Here is a 19,911-nt window from a genome sequence, read left to right on the forward strand (position 1 = left end):
GAATATTTTCAGTTGTAAGTAACAGCATAACAGACTAATAGATCTTAAGCAAGTGGGGTTCGTTTGTCTAACTTAAGAAGAAATCCAGAATTAGTGCTTGCTGGCATTGGTTTAGCTGTTCAATATAAGGGCTTAGGTTGGTATCTCTGTGATTCCCTTTGCCTTCTTTTTTATAGTCACAAGCTGGATGCAACAGCTCCAAGTATCATAACCATTTTCAATGGCAGAAAGCAGGGGACACTACTGAACAGAGTTTTCTTTAAAAAAAAAAAAAAAATTTATTTATTTATTTTATGTACAGAGAGAGATCATGTGAGCAGGGGGAGGAGCAGAGGGGGAGAGAGAATTCTCAAGCAGAGTCCCTGCTGAGCACGGAGCCTGATTCTGTGGCGGGGGCGGGGGGATGCCAGGACCCTGAGATCATGACTTGAGCCGAAATCAAGAGTTGGCCTCTTAACCAACTGAGCCATCCAGGTGCCTCATGAACAGAGCTTTCTATCTGATTCTTTTTCACCAAGAAAGATGCATCTTTCTCAAATCACCTATTCAATAATTTTCCCCTTGCATATTAATGACCATAACAGTGTCACATGACTATCCTTAGCTGTAAAGGATGCTGGGAGAACCAGTGTCTACTTCTGCTTCTGTAATTAGAGGGAGGCAAGGGAGAAGAGGTTGAGAATGACTTTAGGGTAACCGATGACATCTTGTTTATACTATGTGTGCAGTAACCATTTGTTGAATGAATTAACGAGTGATCGCAGTATTCAACAGAGCTATAGTTCAGGTACACACCTACCTTTTTATTATTTTTCCTATTAAATTTACATTTTCCTTTCCTCATTCGTTCAGAGACATTAGAAGAGGTTTTTAGTTCTACTTATCAGCAAACATTTGTTAAACATGTGGAATACATTAGTACTTGGGGAGACAATTAGGAATGGTGAATTCTAAGACATTCATCCATTTATTGAAGACATTCATCCCTTTACTCAAGAAATATTTATTATGTGCTTACTGTGTGCCAGACCCTATTCTACAGTTAAGAGATATATCTACAAACAAAACAAAGAGACCTGCCCTTGAGAAAGCCTACATTCTAACAAAGCATATTGACATTTTAATTGGATTTTGAAAGGTGAGTTGGATTTTCATAAATGAACATAATTGGGAAGTGCATTTCATTCAAAAGGAACAACATGAACAAAGATATGGAAATGTGAATATGTGTGTCCTGTTTGGGGAGCATCCAGTAGCTCCATGAAGTGTAGAATACATGGTAAAGTCTGAAAAGGCAGGTTATTATCAAGTTTTGAAGGGTCATGTCCAGGAAAATGTGAGTTTTGCCAGATAAAAACTAGTATCTCTCAAAGTTAGTACCAAAGCTACTAGATATCATCACTTGGAGGTTCTACAGATACCTTGAATTTATCATGTCCCAGATGGACTCATTACATTTCTTTTGAAATGTACTCATATTTTTCATAATTTGGTTTTGGCTCTCACCATTTCTCACCTGGGCTACTGCCCTTATGTCCTGTGTATAGTCTCCTACTCCTTTAATCCATCCTTTTGGCAGCTTTAGAAAGTGATTTCCCTAAACCTTCTATAACTCAGAGATCAGACTATGAAATATCTGTAGATTTGGTGAAGTGGGTGGGGGATTGTTAAATTTGTATTAATTTTCTCTTGTTGTTCAACAAATCACCACAAATTTTAGGGTCTTAACACATACATTTATCATTTCACAGTCAGAGGCCTGGCACAGGTTAGCTGGGTCCTCTGCTTAGGGTCTCACAAGACTATAAAGTGTCGACAGGACTGTGTTCTCATCTGGAGGTTTGACTGGGAAAGAATCTGCTTCCAACCTCACTCAGGTTGTTGAGAAAATTCATTTGTTTGCAGTTGTATGACTCAGAACCCCACTTCTTTCTGGCTATTGGCTGGAGGCTGCCCTCAGCTACTAGAGGCCACTGATAGTCCCTCACTGTGTAGACTTTCCCAACATGTCTGCTGACTTCATTAAAACAGCAAGGAGAATCCCTAGAGTGAGTTTGCTAGCAAAATAGAGCAATGTGGTCATGAGAGCAACAGCCCATCACTTCTGCTAAATTCCATACATTATAAGCAAGTTACAGGTCCTGCCTATACTCAAAGAATTATAAAACCAGAGATGTGAACACCAAGAAGCAAAAATCCTGGGGAGGCCCCTTACAGTCTGTTCATCAAAACACTCTCAAAGTCTTCTCTACGCTCAGGATCTGCTCAGTGAGTACTATCTCTGGGAATGATCTTGGAAGTGAAGCTCAGTTTCTGCCAAAACAAACAGACAAAAAGCCAACCACTCAAAGTATTTTTGAGTTAGTACTTTATGGAACATAAAGGGACACTGCCTTTGGATATTTTTCTGGCTTCTCTCACTTCCGTTCTATTTCCCTAAAGTTGTTTTAAGGAATTCCTTCTCCCTCTAGCAGTTCAGCTTCTCTAGCTTTCCACTCACAAATGTGTACAACCAAATGTCTTCAGGGGCTCAACAGAACAAATTTAATTCATGCTCTTTAGAAGGCAGGAGGGATTAAAATAGAAAACTAATTTTTTCCCTGTTATATCCAAATCTGATCCTGTTTTTTTGTTGGTTTAAAAAGGCCTTTAATTTTTCTATTTCTCTATTGCTGTACAATAGGGATAAGAAATATGGAATACCTTTGAATTCCCAAGTATGACAAGTCAGACCCTCCCTGATCTGGCCCTTGCCTGGTTTCTGGCCATTCCCCACTTTGCACTCTAGGGCCAGTGTTTAAGGAAACTATTTTGTAGGCTGAGTCATCATTCAGGAACTTGACTTACACTGTTCTTTCTCCCTGCAGTGTCAGCCTAATTGCTCCCCTTCTGTCATTCCTTCCCCTAGACCTCTATTCCACTGTTATTTCCTCTATGAAGTTTTTCCTCTCTTTCTTTTGTACTTATAGTACCCAGTACAAACTGATATTATTGTTTATATAACACTTCCATCATTCTTTTTTACACATCTGTATTTTTTTTTTTTATGCAAAACTGTAAACTTCTTAAAGAGGTTGTCCTATGGGAAGAGAAATACAGGTCAACACAGCAAGAGAGAGGTAATGGCTGGCGTACATGTTTGAAGGTAGTTAACATGTAAGATGGTATTTGAAAGCATGACAGTGGATGAGATTATCCAGAAGAGAATAGAAGAGGAAGAAGGCAGTAGAAAACCTCTAATTAGGATGCTCAATGAACAGTAAAACTAATTTTGTATTTGCCAGTTTCTCCTGGTCTTTTGGCACTATTTTATACATTGCTTTTTTTTTTAATTCCTTTTTTTTTCTTTTTCTCTTTACTACATTGATTAGCCAAATGTTGTAGAGTGGTTTGGAGTCTCACCAAAGTCTAAATAAAGTATATGGTAGATGAAAAATTCATTTAAAGAAAAAATATTTCTTATGAAGGAATTAAATTTTTTAAAACCTTAGATAAAATGTTCTATTTTTGATAATTTGAACAACTCAAATGATTTTTCAGTTTCCTGCCAGTTTCATTTCAGTAAATTCCTCTTCTAAATAGCATTTCTATTAAAGACAATAACATGTAAGTTCACAGCCTTGTGACCCCAGGTATTTTATTGAAATGATGAGCCCTGAATGAATTAAAGGTCTGAGGGTTGAGAGATAAAAGACCAGTTTCTTCAGATTGTATATAATCACTCTTTGTAATAATTCAGCAAGTACATTGAATACCTATTACATGAACCTGCTACTAACTGCCTTTTTGGTTTGATCGCTTTCAAACAGATGGCTTCTATGTATTTGTGAACTTCACCAATCCAGTGTAATGTCATTTCTTGAGATTTAAGTTTTTATTTTAAAAGTCTTATCATTTAGAATTAAATTGCAAGCAAAACTCATCTTAGTTTTAATCTTAAATTTCTTTCATATAGAACAGTTCTATTTCCAGCATTACTTCCTTCAAAATATGTTTGTTGTTAAAATTATTCACAATATGACATGTAGGATAAATCGCTGTGATAAAACTTTGAGAGGAAAAATCCCTACAGTTGTTTAAAATTTATTTATTAATTTTTTTGCTAATATATTTGGGAGAGGTTACTTAAAGTCTTTCATATATTATTAAAATTAGAGTTCTGTATTAATAATTTACATTACACTCTTACTAGGCTATAAGAGCCTTCCTAATAATAAAGGTGATATTTTGATCTTTAACTGTCTAACTCCAATTGGAGTCACTAGGATGCTTTCCAGTTCTGAAATTCAATGATCCTAAATGGGATTAGGTGGGATACTCACTGAATAGATAGGTTCTCAGCAGAAAGCAATTTTGTCAAAAGTACATTTAATTCTTGATTGGAATTGTTAGTCCTGACACCTGTCTTTCTATAAAAGAGAATAGAACTGCACAAATTTGATATGACATGGCTAGCTTTCCTTTTGCTCCCATTTGCAGCCAGAGACATGTTGGCATGGACACTACATGGGCTCTTGTCACGTATGACAAGGAGATAGACCTGAAGGAGAAGAGGTTAGAGGACGAGAGCTGTTCTACCATGGCTCTGAAGAATTCTTCTAAGTCATTCTAGCTGCTCACTAACATATTTTTGCAAAGGTGGGCTCTGGCTACCTTGCAGTTAGAAGGATAAGGGCACATACATGGAGTTGGATGAGAGGTTCTGGCTTGTTCTTCAGAACATTTCTATGCCCCCAGAAGCCTGGAATAGGAACTGAGAGATGCTTCTCCTTAATGTGCTTAGGAAAATATGGTACCAGCTCTGCTCTGGATATGAAAGGGAGAATTGAGCCAATTAAAGTTTTATGGTTAGTCACAATCAAATACCAAGTGCAGTATCATCTAGGATAAACCTGTTGTTTAATGAAAACTCTCCCCCCACTGAAAGGCATCAATTCAGTGCTGATTTTTCTCCATTACATGTAGTTTTCTGGTGGTGAGACATGTGAAGATAGAAGATTGAAAGAAATGTGAAATTAAATATAAAAGCATGGCATTTAATTGTCAGTGATATTAAAGTACATGTCTAAAACTAATCACTGAAATTATGTGTATTTGTGTTCAATAATTTATATTCCCAAAGGATGTCTGAAAGCCTTACCTATAGTTGACACTAAATTTAGTATGTGGTGAGTGAGATCAAGGGAGAGCTCAAGCCTGCACTATACACTCCTCAGTAATATTAAAAGGTGAGCTACTAGGAAATATCTTACTTTTTTTTTCCTTATTGTCTGCTACAGACTGAATGTGTCCTGCCAAAATTCCTATGTTGAAACCTAACCCCCAGTGTGATGGTATTGGAGGTAGGGTCTTTGAGAGATGATTATATCATGAAGGTGGAACTCTCATAAATGGGATTAGTGCCCTTGTAAAAGGGACATCAGAGAGCTCCCTCCTTACTTGCACCTTGTAGACACAGGGAAAATATGGCTGTCTATGAATCAGGAAGCAGAATCTCACCAGACACTGAATCTGCTAGTGCCTTGATCTGGAACTTCTCAGCCTCCAAAACTGTGAGAAATAAATTTCTGTTGTTTATAAGCCCGGTCTATGGTATTTTATGACAGCAGCCTAAATGGACTAAGATATTATCTGTTTTATAAACATAATGAAACATAATAAAATAAATGTAATGTTTGAATAGTAATGTCTTTATTAAAAACTATTAAAAAGTATCCAGAAAAATCATTTTAAACACCACAAAAATAAAGAGGTAGGGGCTACAGCAGATGGTAAGTCCTGGCAAGTTATATAACTCACTACTCAAAGTTACTTTAGCAAAGAGCCAAATTTTTCAACTTTTGGTATGTTAGCTCTATATTACTCAACAATATAGTATGAAAAGATGATACTTTTCTGGTTTACACTATACCAATTCTGCCAAAAAGAAATACCATTCTATTTTTAGCATATATTCCATATGTTTAATGCTTGCAATAAATGTGCAAATTTATTGCAGGCAATAAATCTGATGACCAAATTTATTTTTTTTTCAGTATTAAATCAGAAACACTTTTTCTTTGTGTGTTTGAAATTGATAGATCACACTCACAGCATTGTCTGCTTTCCGGGTTGGTGTCTCTGCCAAGAAATAAATGTCAGAGTGAAAATGTCAGAATCTCAGGAACCATAGTTCCATTTAGGAAATTACTGATAAATTTCCAGGGATGATCAATGATAAACATCACTACAATCGCTGGTTGGCAGGCACGGCCTCTTCTGACCCCTTTTTTGAAGTGTCTATGTTACTCCATGTATAGATTTCAAGGCGTGGGCCTTCAAAATGTCAGGGTTTCTAGAAATGCTGTAAAAGATCTAACTACAAATGGAAAACTGAGTTTTTTGTGTCATGACCGTGTGAAAAGGGTTCACTTCCTGAACAGGTGCAAGTATGAAACCTAGGGTTTCAGTTGGTTAGAGTTTGGGTAGAATGCTCTATGCTTACAGTAAGTCACTGAATCTCAGCGAGCCTCGGTTATCTCAATTGTAACTTGATAATGTTTGAGGTCACTTCCAAATCTAAGAGTCTGTTTCTAAGGTACTACCAACCCTCTATGGTTTACCTGCCTTTATATTCAGTGTCTGTTTTTGAGTTCAACAACAATAAGATATTGGTGGCTTTCTTAATTAATTTACTCATAGGCTAGATTTCCTGGCCATTTCTGTTCACTTTTACCAAACTTGCTCTTCAGAAATGCAATTGATTTATATAATAGGAAAAAAATCCAGAAAAAGAAAATTATTATTTGTATTGGCAGACTCTAGAGTGAGAAACATTCTTAGTAGGTATGTTAATTAAGCAACGGTAAGAAATACACATTTGCTCACTTCTAAAGCATTTCAGATCATAGATGTATCTGGGAACACTGATGACCTACCAAACTTCAAAATAAGTATTCTAAGGTTAGTGTTATTTCAACTGAGAAATGTAACATTCTAGGGATATTAAATGTAGTATTAATACCGTACTTGGATGAAAGATACGTTAGATTTCAATTCAATAACTAATTATGATAGATGCAATCTAATCACAAGCCAAAATAAAGATACTTGTTCTTGCTTCATTCTCATAACCAGAGATTTCTTCTGGGGTAAAGGAAACATTTGGATGTGAAAAGGGCATTTTTAATATTTATTTCTCTCTCTTTTACAAGGAAGCTTAGTTTTACATGAATGGCTCAAAGACAGCATACTCATCTAAGGTCAAATATGTTATTTACTTTAATTCTGTTCCTTAAAAAAACTCAATTGCTAAAGAATTATCCTATGGCTTCCCACAAATAAGTAATAGATTATAATATTAAGACAAGCTTAGAAGAGCCCAAGATAAATACACTTCAAATAAAATTTTAAATTTTATTGTGCTGTGACCACTTATTTCTTAGGTAACAGTTGCACTTTTTTTTTTTTTTTGAGAAGGCATCTGAAATCAGTTGGACTATAAGAATTTTATAGCTCACCACAGTTTGGCCCAAGGCACATTGGCAGGGAGAGGGGACTGGCTGTTAAGTCTTGGTAGCAAGAGGAGTCTGGTGTTTCCTTGGCAAAGTAAATGTAGTTCTAATTCCTGGCTCTGAGCAGGGAAGAGAAATAGAACAGTGACCAGTGATGGCTCTACGAAATTTGCTCCTCTCCTTTAAAACCCAGCACAAAAGTTATCACTTTCTATGGAGAAAGCTTTCCACGGCTACCCCTTCCTAGTGCTAGCTTCCTTTTATCACCTACATTTTCTTTTCCCTACACCTTACTTTGTAGGATAATTATCTTTTTGTTGTTGTTGTCCTGGTATTCTGTTAGATTATCTAAGAGAGGACAAAGGCCATATTTTTAATATTTTTTAACTACCCTTCTTCCTTCATAATCATCACATCCTGAGAACTTTATTGGTAGTCCGGAGCAACTGTTAAAAATTTGTTCATTACAAATCTTTTAGATAAAATCTAACCAATTAAGACTAATTATAGAAGCTGATCTGGATTAATTTTCAAATATTTTAAGATTAATGTAACACTTTATTCCTCTCATCATAACATTTACTTATCATGAACATTTATAACCAAAATCTGCTTTAATGCACATATAGGATGATCTGCAATTGGCATATGACTTGTTGAATTATAAATAGTTTCTTCTGAGGTGTTTGAGAGTAACTTCTCTCTTAATTAGTTTAAATGTGACTACCCAGTCAGTTACTTCATTGAGCTCTTTGAGAACAGGAAGTACTTCTATATCTATACCTACATAACTATATCTATATTGTAAAGTTTTTATTAAATCCCAGTTAGAATATAGTAATATAGAATATAATAATAGTTTCAGGTGTACAGTGTAGTGATTCAACAGTTACATACAACAATTACATACATTACATCCTAGAAGAAATGGCACAGATACTGACTGTAACTGAATGGCTTAAATAACAGAAATGTATTATCTCACAGTTCTGGAGGCAGCCTGGGACTGAAGTGTTGACAGAGTTGGTTCCTTCTGCAGGCTGTGAGGGAATGATATGCTCCAGGCTTCTCTCTTTGGGTTATAGATGACTATCTTCTCTATGTCTCTTCACATTATTTACCTTCTACGCATATCTGTGTCTAAATTTCCTCTTCTTATAAGTACCTGTCATATTAGAGTAGGATCCACACCAATGACTTCATTTTAGCTTGATTACCTCTGTGAAGACCCCATCTCTAAATAAGGTCACATTCTGAGAGACTGGGGGTTAGAACTTCAGCATATGAATTTGCGAAGTGGGAGGACACAATTCAATCCATAACAGATAGTGAAAGACTAAGATGTGAATTAATATTTGTGTGGTATAAGTGAATAAATTCTTTGTGCTCCAAAAAGTATACTTGAATATAGTGTCTAGGTAAGTGTCCAGGTTCTACCTTCAAAGAGCTGTCTCTAGGGAAGTTTGCATTATGAAATATTAATCAGGTGAAAACAGCACTCAAAGGGTGAAATAGATAGTATATCAATGAGATTGCTTGGAACAGCAAGGAAAAGACAGGCTCAATTTCAATAGACTTAAGCAACAAATACATTTGTTATTACAAAGAACAAGAAATCCTGAGGTGAAGAAACTATGAGACTGTTTAATTCAGTTTCTGAAGGATCCTGTTTCTTTCCATTGTTTTCCTCTTCTAAGTATGTCAGTTTTGTACTTAGTATAAAGCTCTCCTCATGGTCACCAGATGACTGCAGCCAGTCCATGTATCATAACCTGACATGATAAGGTACAGCACACAGAGAGAGGCTATGACTTTCTTGTGTCTCTTTTAAAAAGTAGAGAAATCTTTACCAGAAGTGTTCTGGCAAACTTCTCATGTTTCATTTCTCAGCACACCCATATCTAAAAGAGTTTCCGGCAAGGGAAATAGGGGAACCATGATTGGCCTAGACCAGTCTTGGGAATGGGCATGAGACAAGTCTCTCTGGATGCACATGAACACATAGAAGGGGGTAGGCTCTTTCAATAAGAAGAAAGGGAAATGGATGTGCCATACCACCAACAGTATCCCATATAATAAGTCAAGTTTCATACCTCCTTCTTCCCACACATACAGTCTTAAAAATACCCATACCTACATGAGACACATTATCTTCCCAGTGGGAGACAACCCAGAGTCTCATTTAGTAACTGTATCCAGCTCCAAAGCCAAGAGCTCTCTGCCGGGTCTGGCTGGCTCCTTGGGAACCAGGGATTCACGGCTTAACCATACATTTTCTACTCTAAACATTTTCAATATACATTAATGGAAAAGGAACAGGATAAGGACACATAAAACTCTCATTTGAAAAGGAGAGAATGGGAAACAACACTCAGTGGACATTGGTCCATAGTTCATATCATATCCTATTAGAAAGGAGAGGCCTGCCCATTCTGGTAGTCAGACAATCTGGTAGCCTCTGATTCTTGTTTTCTAGGAGAATCCATTGCCTTCCCTGGCCCTTGGTTCTGTCCTTTGGGAGCATCTTCCTTGTTCATTGTCTTCTATGGCTGTATTTTTGAGACAGATTTTGGAGGGTTTAGCCCTTCCTGTTAGTGTGAGTTTGGGAGACTGGGGAATGCCTCAGGGACTGAACTATCACAGGAGTATTCATTGTTGTGGATTGGCCAAGCTTAGAATTTCTTTGGCAGTCAATTCTCTTAAAAACTTAGTGAGTCGTGATTTCTTTCTTTTTGGCCAATCCCACAAACCAATAAATATAGTCAGAGAGCTCATTTAAACATAGTCTTTGGGTCTGAGAAGAGTCTTCAAGCCACAGATAACTCTCTGAGATCTGCTCATTCCCCAGGTCCACATTTTGATGATGTCTGCCCCCAGTGAAATTGAAAATAATGGATTTAGGTAGAGAAGTCCCATCTATACTCCTATATTTGACAGAAATTGGCTGTCTTTGTCCAATGTAGATTATTTAACAGAAGATCATTAGAAGAAACTTTGACAACTAAGCTCATCTCCTACTACTGCCTCCTGTGTCCTTCTCTGCTTTCAGCCTAAACTTCCTTCTTTGTTATAGGTTTTTAGCAAAAGCCATAATAAGTAGCCGACACATACTAATATTCTCATTCTTACTATCATTTCCCCTAATACTAGAATCTCAAAAGTCTGTCTCCAATACAAAGTGATAATTCACTGAAATGTTCTACCACAGACAAGGGTGACAGTTTTCTCAGTCTAGATTAGTGGGATTCTCACTGTCCCCGATCCACCACTTCCACTCCTCTAATTCCACAATTTGGGGTTTGTTATTTGAAGCATCCTCCATTTTGCTAGCAAATTCTTTTTTTTTTTTTAAGATTCTATTTATTTATTTGAGAGAGAAAGATAGTGAGAGAGAGAGAGCACAAGCAGGGGGAGCAACAGGCAGAGGAAGAGGGAAAAGCAGGCTCCCCGGTGAGCAGAGAGCCCAATGCGGGGCATGACCTGAGCTGAAGACAGACGCTCAACTAACTGAGCCACCCAGGCACCCCAATAGCAAATTCATCAGTTCAGTTGTTTTCAAATCCAAACAACAGAATGCCCCAACTCATATTGTCTTAAACAATGAGAATATTTGTTGGTCAGATGATAAGAAGGCTGAAAATAGTGTACTTCAGCAGTTAAATGACATTATCAAGATCTATTTGGTGTTTGGGGTTTTTTTTTTTCCATTTTTCTGTTTGTTTGTTTGTTTTTTTTTCAGCATATTGACTTTGTCCTCAGGCTAGCTCCTCTCATGGATCCACTAGGTTCATGCAATCTATCCTGCATGATAATGTCTAGTGGAAGAAGCTAGGAGCAGATATTAGCTAGACACCAAAATGTTCATTCTAAATGACTAGATAGAAGAGTGCTGATGGTTAAAGCTAAGAAAGATAGCCAAATGGTGCATGAGATTAAAAGCAAAGGTGATAGGCAAAAGTGGTAGGAAACTGCATCACTTAGAATGCTTTCACCTATAAATAACAGAAACCCAACTCGAAGTGGTGACTTGAACAGTAAGGAACTTTTTTGGTTCACAGAATTGGAAGTTCAGAGGTAGATTGAGCTTCAGGTTCTGTTGAAACTCAGTTCAACAATGTTATCAAGGATCTAGGATAATATATCAGTTCTATCCTAAGGTGGTTTCCTCATGGTCACAAGATGGCAGTAACAATTAGACCTTCATGCTTCTTTGTTTAAAAACAAAAGATACCATTTTTTCTAATGACTCTCATTTAATAGTAAGAAAACATTTCCCAGAAGCCTCCAAGCAATCTTCTTGACATATCTCATTGGCCTAGATACGCAGTCATGTGCCTATTCCTAAACCAGACTGTTTGTAAAGGAATGCCATATGCTGACTGGTTTAAACGTTGGCTCCTAGGCTAATTATAGGCAAGAAGATTAGATTTTCTTGATTGAGTCAGATTTATCAGGGCCTGCCTCAGTTGCTCAGGTCAGTTCCTTATACCATACAGCTGATGCACAATGTCAGGAGGTAGGATGTTGAAGAGATGACCTCAGTGTCTACTGTACAAGTGGAAACCAATGTTGAGGGATAAAAGATAAATGGCGAAGTACAAGCATGAAACAGGCCAAATCAGAGATGGGCTTTGGCTGGAGTGCCTTGTGATATGATCTGGCCAGCTTGACCCCATGAGAAAGAAGCTTCAACAGCCAATCTTTTTTTTTTTTTTCAATCTGACATTTTTGACCTAATATTTCTTCTGTATGTATGATTCAGCAGATGCTTGTAATTATACTTCTGTTCCCTTAAGTTCTTTCACAATCATTTCTCAAAAATTAAATTTCCTGCCAACACCCTAAAAATGTAAATGTCACACACTCATATACTATGAAAGTACTAAGTATTTTTACAAATTTGAGCATTTTAAGAATTTTAAATTGTCAATAACATTTATAGACTTTGGTGTAGATATAGTTCTACACTAATCCTTGGAAGACTAACCATTTCACATTAAATAGGATTCCATTTATAAAGTCATTTCGGGGGCACCCGGGTGGCTCAGTCGGTTAAGTGTCGGACACTTGATTTCAGCTCAGGTCATGATCTCAGGGTCATGAGATCAAGCCCCATGTCGGACTCCAAACTGGGTGTGGAGCCTGCTTAAGGTTCTCTCTCTCCCACCTCCTTGGCCCACTCCCCACCCCAAAAAAGTCATTGTCAGTTAGATCTGTGATCACAAGGGGCACAGAGTGTTAAGAACATAGGTTTGGGAGCATGTGTAGGGATCTTAGAATTTCATTTTAATTATCTTTAAAGATGTATAATTTTGTTTTTTTTTAAAAAAAACTCCAGACTCTCACAGTAAAAGACATTTTATTTAAAAATTTTTTCATTGTCTTAAGACCTTTGAAATCATTTTGGCATGACATTTATATTACGAAATTAAGAAGAGAGGAACATTCTTCTTGAGTAGCACATCGGCTTTTCCATTGGTGGTTCTACCTTTGTTGTCAGTGTTATCTAAACCTTTGGAGTGCTTTTTCTAAAACATAAATCTGTTTCTGTTGCTCCTCTGCTTAAAACCCATCAACAGCCACTCACAGCCCTCAGGTCTGATCCCAAACTCCTTAGCCCAGCCACAAAGGCAATCAGGAGAGACCCCCACTTACCTTTCCATTTCCCTCTCTGACTCACCCCCCTACTCCCTAACTGTATTCCAACCACACTCACAGTCAATTTACAGTTTCCCAAATCCACCAAACTCTTTCAAGCTCCTGCCAGGAGCACCATTTATCCCCTTTTCCTTCTAATCAACTCTTTTCTTTAGAGTTGCCCTTCCACAATCATCTCTTCCAGTTTAGATGCCCTTTCTATTGAATATCCATATCACACTGAGCTGTCATCTGTCGTTGTACTATCCACAAAAAATTGTGTTGATGATTTCTATTTATTTTTACTTCATCCCACTAGAGGGACCCATGTCTGACATTTTTGCCGCAAACATTTTTGCCACAAGCATTTTTGCCACAAGCGTTTTGCCACATTTTTGTTGCACAACTAACTGACTGTAAGGCCATTTTGCCATAAAAGAAAAGATCATAGGAAATAATAAAGGGACACTTGTTTAAAAAAGAACATAATGAAACTTCAAAAATGAGTAACAAAATAAAAAAGACTTTATTGCGAAATGCATTATATTTAAATACATTCAAAATGTGCAGTGTCGATTCATGGCAATACTGCAAAAATAACTGAGTTTATGTTGTGGATTGTACCTAAGCATTGTCTTCAAAGTCTTTCATTCATAATATGTACTTTTTGTTTGTTTGTTTGTTTGTTTCTTCATCTCCATGTTTAACATTGCAATATTTTTATGCTAAATTTTCTTCCTTCATTAAGACAGTTATCAGTTTCCAAATACTAGGATGCATATTTGTAACTGAACTTTGTCTTGCATTATGAAAACCTTCTATACTATTGTTTGTTCTGGATATATTGTCACCTGTCTATTGACAGAAGTTCCAAAGTTCCACAGGAAATGTGGATTCAAAACTTCGCCACTGTTCAGACCTTTATGAGGACTAAGATTTATACAATATATAAATGGGAGTACTGCCTCAGTGGAGACATGAAATCATACTGTCAGCCAGTTGATGAAACCAACAAACTGTCAAAGTCAACTGTCAACCAGTTACTTTTTTATCTTTTAAGGCAAATTTGCCTTGCAGCCAATTACTTCTACAGCCAATGTGTTTATGGCAAAAAATACTTGCGGCAAATGTGTCTATGGTAAAGATGCTGGTGGTGCAAATACTTACAGCCGAGAAGGCCATGTCATCTTCACCTTGATACCTCCCTCCAGAGCTCAGTAAAATACTTGGCAACTGGGGCTCCTGGGTGGCTCAGTCAGTTAAGTGTCTGACTCTTGATTTCAGCTCAGGTCTTGATCCCAAGCCCTGCATTGGGCTCCACAGTGGGTGTGGAGCCTGCTTAAAAAAAAAACCAACAACTTGGCAACTAGTCACTTAATAAACATTTATTGGGTGAACTAATTTCATTTTTTTCTTATATTTCCTAATAATCACAATAGCTATCATTTATGAAGCAGTGTTTATGTGCAGGGGCTATCATCGATGTTTTACATTATTTATCTCATTTAATTTTCACAGTTGTCATATGGGTAGGAATTACTATCCTCATTTTTACAGATGAGGAAATAGGCTTAGAAAAGTTCAGTGACTTATCTACAATTAAGTAACAGGTTGAGGTCAACCCCATGTCTGTCAGTTTCCAAATCTTTGGGTTTTTTTTTTTTTTTAATTCCACACAACACATTATGGGGATCCTCTCTAATACCTAAAGTGAGAAGGTGCCAATCTTAGTGTTATTCCAGGCAGATGTTCAGGCAGAAAGTAATGCTCTGAGACAAACAGACACCATTTACATGGTTTAGGGTAATTCTTATCTTCAGAGAGGAATCCCAGTCAGAAGATAAAAGTATAGGAAATAGGATTTGGTCTTTCAGGGGTCAAGATCCAGAGACAGAGCAGCTGCCCACCCAAGTGGACTGGGACTTGGTATAAGGCTCCATCCCAGCAATGAACTGGAATACTAAGGTGGGAATTGAGCCATGATATGTGGTGGCAAATGATGAATCCCAGTGACAGCCAGGATTGGCACAGCCCATCAGGCAACAAGTCAAGAGAAAAAATGTGCTGAGCAGCTTCCTAGGTGAGGACTGCACATCAAACAATTGCTAAATCAGTGGTTAGGAAGAGAAAGCTGCTTTCTTTGTCCTATCTTAATGCTTCCTGAATTTAAAAAAAAGAAAAAGTCTTAATTACAGTCTGTATTAATTTCTTTCATGCCTTAGTATGTGTAAAGGAAAGCTAAAGAATATATACTTTTTTTTAAACCCTAATTATTTCTTACACAGTAAAAAATATGTCCTTTTATTAAGAGCCTTTTTTTCCCCTTAGAAGTAGCCTAAAAGATTCAAGTCCTCTTCCTTTTTGTGTTAGGTTTTATGTATATGTTCTCTTTTGATGAATTATTTCAAAAGCCCTGTATACATGTAGGACCTTCCTTCACTTTGTCATCAATCAGGTCTTACCTGATCCAAGTCTCTGCAGTCCTCTTCTTCCCTCAGCAAAGGCTATTTGGTCCTAATCATGAGCTCAGTTCACCCTGCTATTCAATCCAGACCTTGAGCACAAGAGATTTATGGGGCTGTAGCCTAATGCTATGGGATTCAGCATCAAGTTATCCTTCTTCCTAGCCCAGCTCTGATTACTTGCCCAAGTTCTGATTACAAGTCTCTGTCTTATCCTCCAAGACCCACTTGTGCATCAGTTTGGTTAACTGAGTTTCTGTCTTGATCCCCTGTGGCTGTTATCTGACTTAGCATCATCAACAACCAGAGTCCTGTTTTGTTATTATCAATTTCTATTATCACTCCTTCCCAGGGACTGGAGTCTGTCTCTGAACACCAGCCATATAACTAAAGTTCTATTACCTGCTGACAGGACTCCCTGATGCTGCCTTTTGGACCTCTTAGCTGCTTTCCTCTGGGTTCTCTATTTCCTCCCTTTTGATACTCTGCATATCAGAACTCAGAACAACTTTCTCTCAGCACCTTGAGAAAGGACTGTCTACTCCCCACCTCTCCCATCAAACCCCACCTGGTCTGCTGGTTAGGTTTAATTCTAGGTGCTGGTACCTCAGAAGCAGCTCCATCAGGAAGCAGTTAGCCTAACCACGTGTCTAGATTTTGCTTTGTCTTTGGTTAATAGAGCTTCATAGACTTCTGGAATTTGATGGAAATGAAGCACTCTAGAAATTTTGAGGTTAAACATTGCCTTAGAATGGGAATATTGTCAAGTAGGAACATGAACAGCAATAAATATCAGGTCACAACACACATTTTACTCAAGTAAGGTATTTTAACTTAAGACTCTGTGTGAAAGACTAGTTATTTCCAAACACTGATATCTTGGGACCTGATGTAATCCCACTCACATATGGTTTGCATTATTCCATTTAAAGGGAAGGAAGAGTAACCATTTTCTTCAAATGGGAAACATAATTCAAAGGAATAAATTTCCAAACACGTGAAACTTAATTTGCATAGTCTTTGGGGATAGGAAGAATTTATTTTAATTAACTTCAGCACCCTTCAAAAATGAAAGCACAAGGAAAAATATTGTTTCTTAACTGTGAAACAATATGACAGGCTCCAGGCTAATTTTCTCTGCCTCTGCCATCTTGGCTTCTCACTAGCTGGGTTCAGGATCTCTACTGGCAGGTGTGATCCCACCACAGTTCCCAAACTGGTCTAGCTTGGAGGCTGGATATGCTAAAGAACCTCACTATTGGCTGGCCCATCCTTCACAAGCTGAGTATCATGTCACCACCTTCAGGTTGACAGCGATTTCTATATATTCTTTAAAAAAAAAAAGTCTAATGTGCCAGTTCTGAGCCAGGCATTGGGTAGAAGCAGATCCATGTTTTGCGTGACCCAAGCTCATATAATTTGAGGGCCTTCTTTAAGAAAAAGAATACCAAATTACATATCAAAAACAGGTATGAAGGGGCACCTGGGTGGCTCAGTCGGTTGAGTGTCCAATTCTTGATTTCGGCTCAGGTCAATTTCATAGGTCATGGGATCAAGCCCCACGTTGGGCTCTGTGCTCAGAGGGAGTCTTCTTAGGATTATCTTTCTCCGTCTCCCTCTGCCCCTCCCCTTCCTCTAGAATAAATAAATAAATCTTTAAAAAACAGGTATGAAAATAGAGAAAAGAAATCATGACAGATTTAACCTTCTAAAAGCTGATAAATACCACTAAAATAATAAAAATCTAGAAAAATAATATAGTATCTTTACTTATTGTCTGACAAATCTCTGAAATACTTCTCCCCTATTTTTCCATTTGCATACTCTTTGGTAGCTTCTTCATACAACAATAATTTTGTAAAATTTTTCCTGTAGAAATAATGGAGAGTCCTCTAGTATGGTTGATCAAAAATAAATTTTTAAACTGTTAGTAATGTCATGTGAACTTTTAGGATGGAGGAAAAACTCTGTCGAGTTTCCTTCATATGTAAGAGTAATATTTTAGGAATTTCAAATCTTCTTGTACCAAGGCTAATCTTAATGTTCTGAATTGTCATTGATGAGGTATCTCATCACTATATCAGTATAGTGATATCTTATGAGTTTTATATTATCTTTACTGGTTTAGTATTTTATATCAAATCAACAAGCAATTTAAATTTCTTATCAGTGTGTTTATGTGATAATACTTTGGGATACATGAAGCACTACGTACTCATCTGCACTTAGCATTTGTAATACTGCTATGGGTTTGTTCCTCATGAACACAGAGATGATGATAAATTCTTTTTCAACTGATTCTCATTTTTAATGAGAGAAAGTGTATAGTGCACATATAATTACACAAGTGATATCGTCAAGTTCATCCTGTACAGAAGAGAACTTCTATTTTGTTAAATATTGATGAGAATTAAATCTTCCACTTGTAATTATGTACATCTAATGACTAGGAGAATTTCCCCCAGGCTAACTTCTGGGTTCATACATTTCAAACTTAGTTTCTCCTCCACTCCTTATATATATCTGTACTGGCCACTATGGGACCTGTTCACATCATGATACAACCTCTGGCTACTTTGCCTTGGGGTCTTGACACACTTGATGTCATGGATGAGTAAGGGGTATTTCTGGGAGCCATTCCTACATTGAGATGGCTAGCAAAATCTTAACTACACAAACCACATGAATATTCCCACTAAACCCAAACTAGGTGTATCTCCAAGTCAGCTTTCCCTTAGTTGAATTTACTTGCAGCTACTCCAACACTATACCATGAAGGAAAGTATGAGAAGCTCTAATGGGGGTACTTTTACTTTGACTCTGATTACAGTTGAAATATATTATTTTTGCAAATACGTGAACACATTGCTAGGGCCCTTCTAGGCTCATACAAATCAAGGGTCCCAAAGCTTAAACTTCATCAGCATCACAGGATTTACTTCTGTCAACAGAGAAAAACTGTGAAACAGACCTAGCCTCTGCCCCAGGCCTGGCCCACCTTTTTCTGGGTAAAAGGGGATACAAGAGGTAATACAACCAAGGAATTAGGTTTCCATATTCTTTGATTTGTTCTTGCATCAACCCTAGTATGGGACACAGTATCCCATTGCCAACTGCTAGAATTCTGTGTCATACATCCAGATTGGCATTCCCTTCCCACCAGATCCCCTCTCCTCTCCCCTTGCCCCATGCTATTTGCTTTTGTTGTGTTGTGTTGGTGGTTGTTATTATTGTTTCATCTTTGTCTTTATTTCCCTATTTGTTGTTGTGGCTATTGTATGAGGATCTATGTTTAAGGTCTGAGTGGTCAGAATTATAGGCACACTCCTCAGACGTATGTGTGTGATACTGGAGTCTGCAGTGTCAGGAGCAGAAGGCAATATGATTGGATTGAAAGAAAGGAGATTTGAAAATGTGAGGGTAGCCAAGACAGATAGAATTTGTATGCATCTAATCATTTTTGAAACCTATTTGCAGAATGGTATAACAAAAAGTTATAACAAAAAGAAAGAAAGTTGTTTCTTTTCTTTTTTAAAAAAAATCAGTTGCACAACTGAACAACGGAGCTATGGTAGTTTTGTTTTGTTTGTAAAAATAAAAATGCCCTTTAGATAATAAACTGATTATAAGAAATAATGGCACAAGTGAATAAAATAGGACTGTATCTGTATTTAGCATTAGGAAGAAAGGAAGTCCTTAAAAGAATTCTAAGAGAAGCCCTAAAGATGTACTCCAAGTTGTGGCTGCAAACAATTTTCACAGGCCTTCCACTACTGTTCATTCGGCTACGTATTGAAACATATGTTTCTCTCAAATGTAAAAATATGAAGTTGGACAATTTACTAAGAAGAATTCTCCTGTTTCCCATTACATCTGTTGATCAGACTCCTTACTGGAAAGAGCATTGGCTAATGTCCTGCGAGTCATACCCATTAATGACATATCACTCATTTTTGTTTTTTATAAAACTTGACTTTCCTGGAACATCATGGTCTGGAAAATTATACCACTTGTTTGCATATGTGTCTTGAAGGACCGTGTAATTGTTCTGGTTATAAAATGTTGCAGCATACACCTACAGACTGCTAGATATCATGAGTTGTATCTAAGGTTAAAAGAGAAAGAGATAACATGGAATTGGCTCCCAATTTTACTAAGCATATTGACTTAGTATCTTGGTTCTGTCGTTTAGTAATTATTTATATGTGCTATCATTTTAATTGATAGAGGTTGGATTATGGCCAGTTCTCAACTTTACCTTCAATTTTAGGTAGTGCTGTTCTGATATATTTTTGTTATAAATATTTCTTTTAAAGTAG

The sequence above is a fragment of the Ursus maritimus genome, unplaced genomic scaffold (assembly GCF_017311325.1).
Source record: "Ursus maritimus isolate PB19 unplaced genomic scaffold, ASM1731132v1 scaffold_6, whole genome shotgun sequence".
NCBI lineage: Eukaryota > Metazoa > Chordata > Mammalia > Carnivora > Ursidae > Ursus > Ursus maritimus.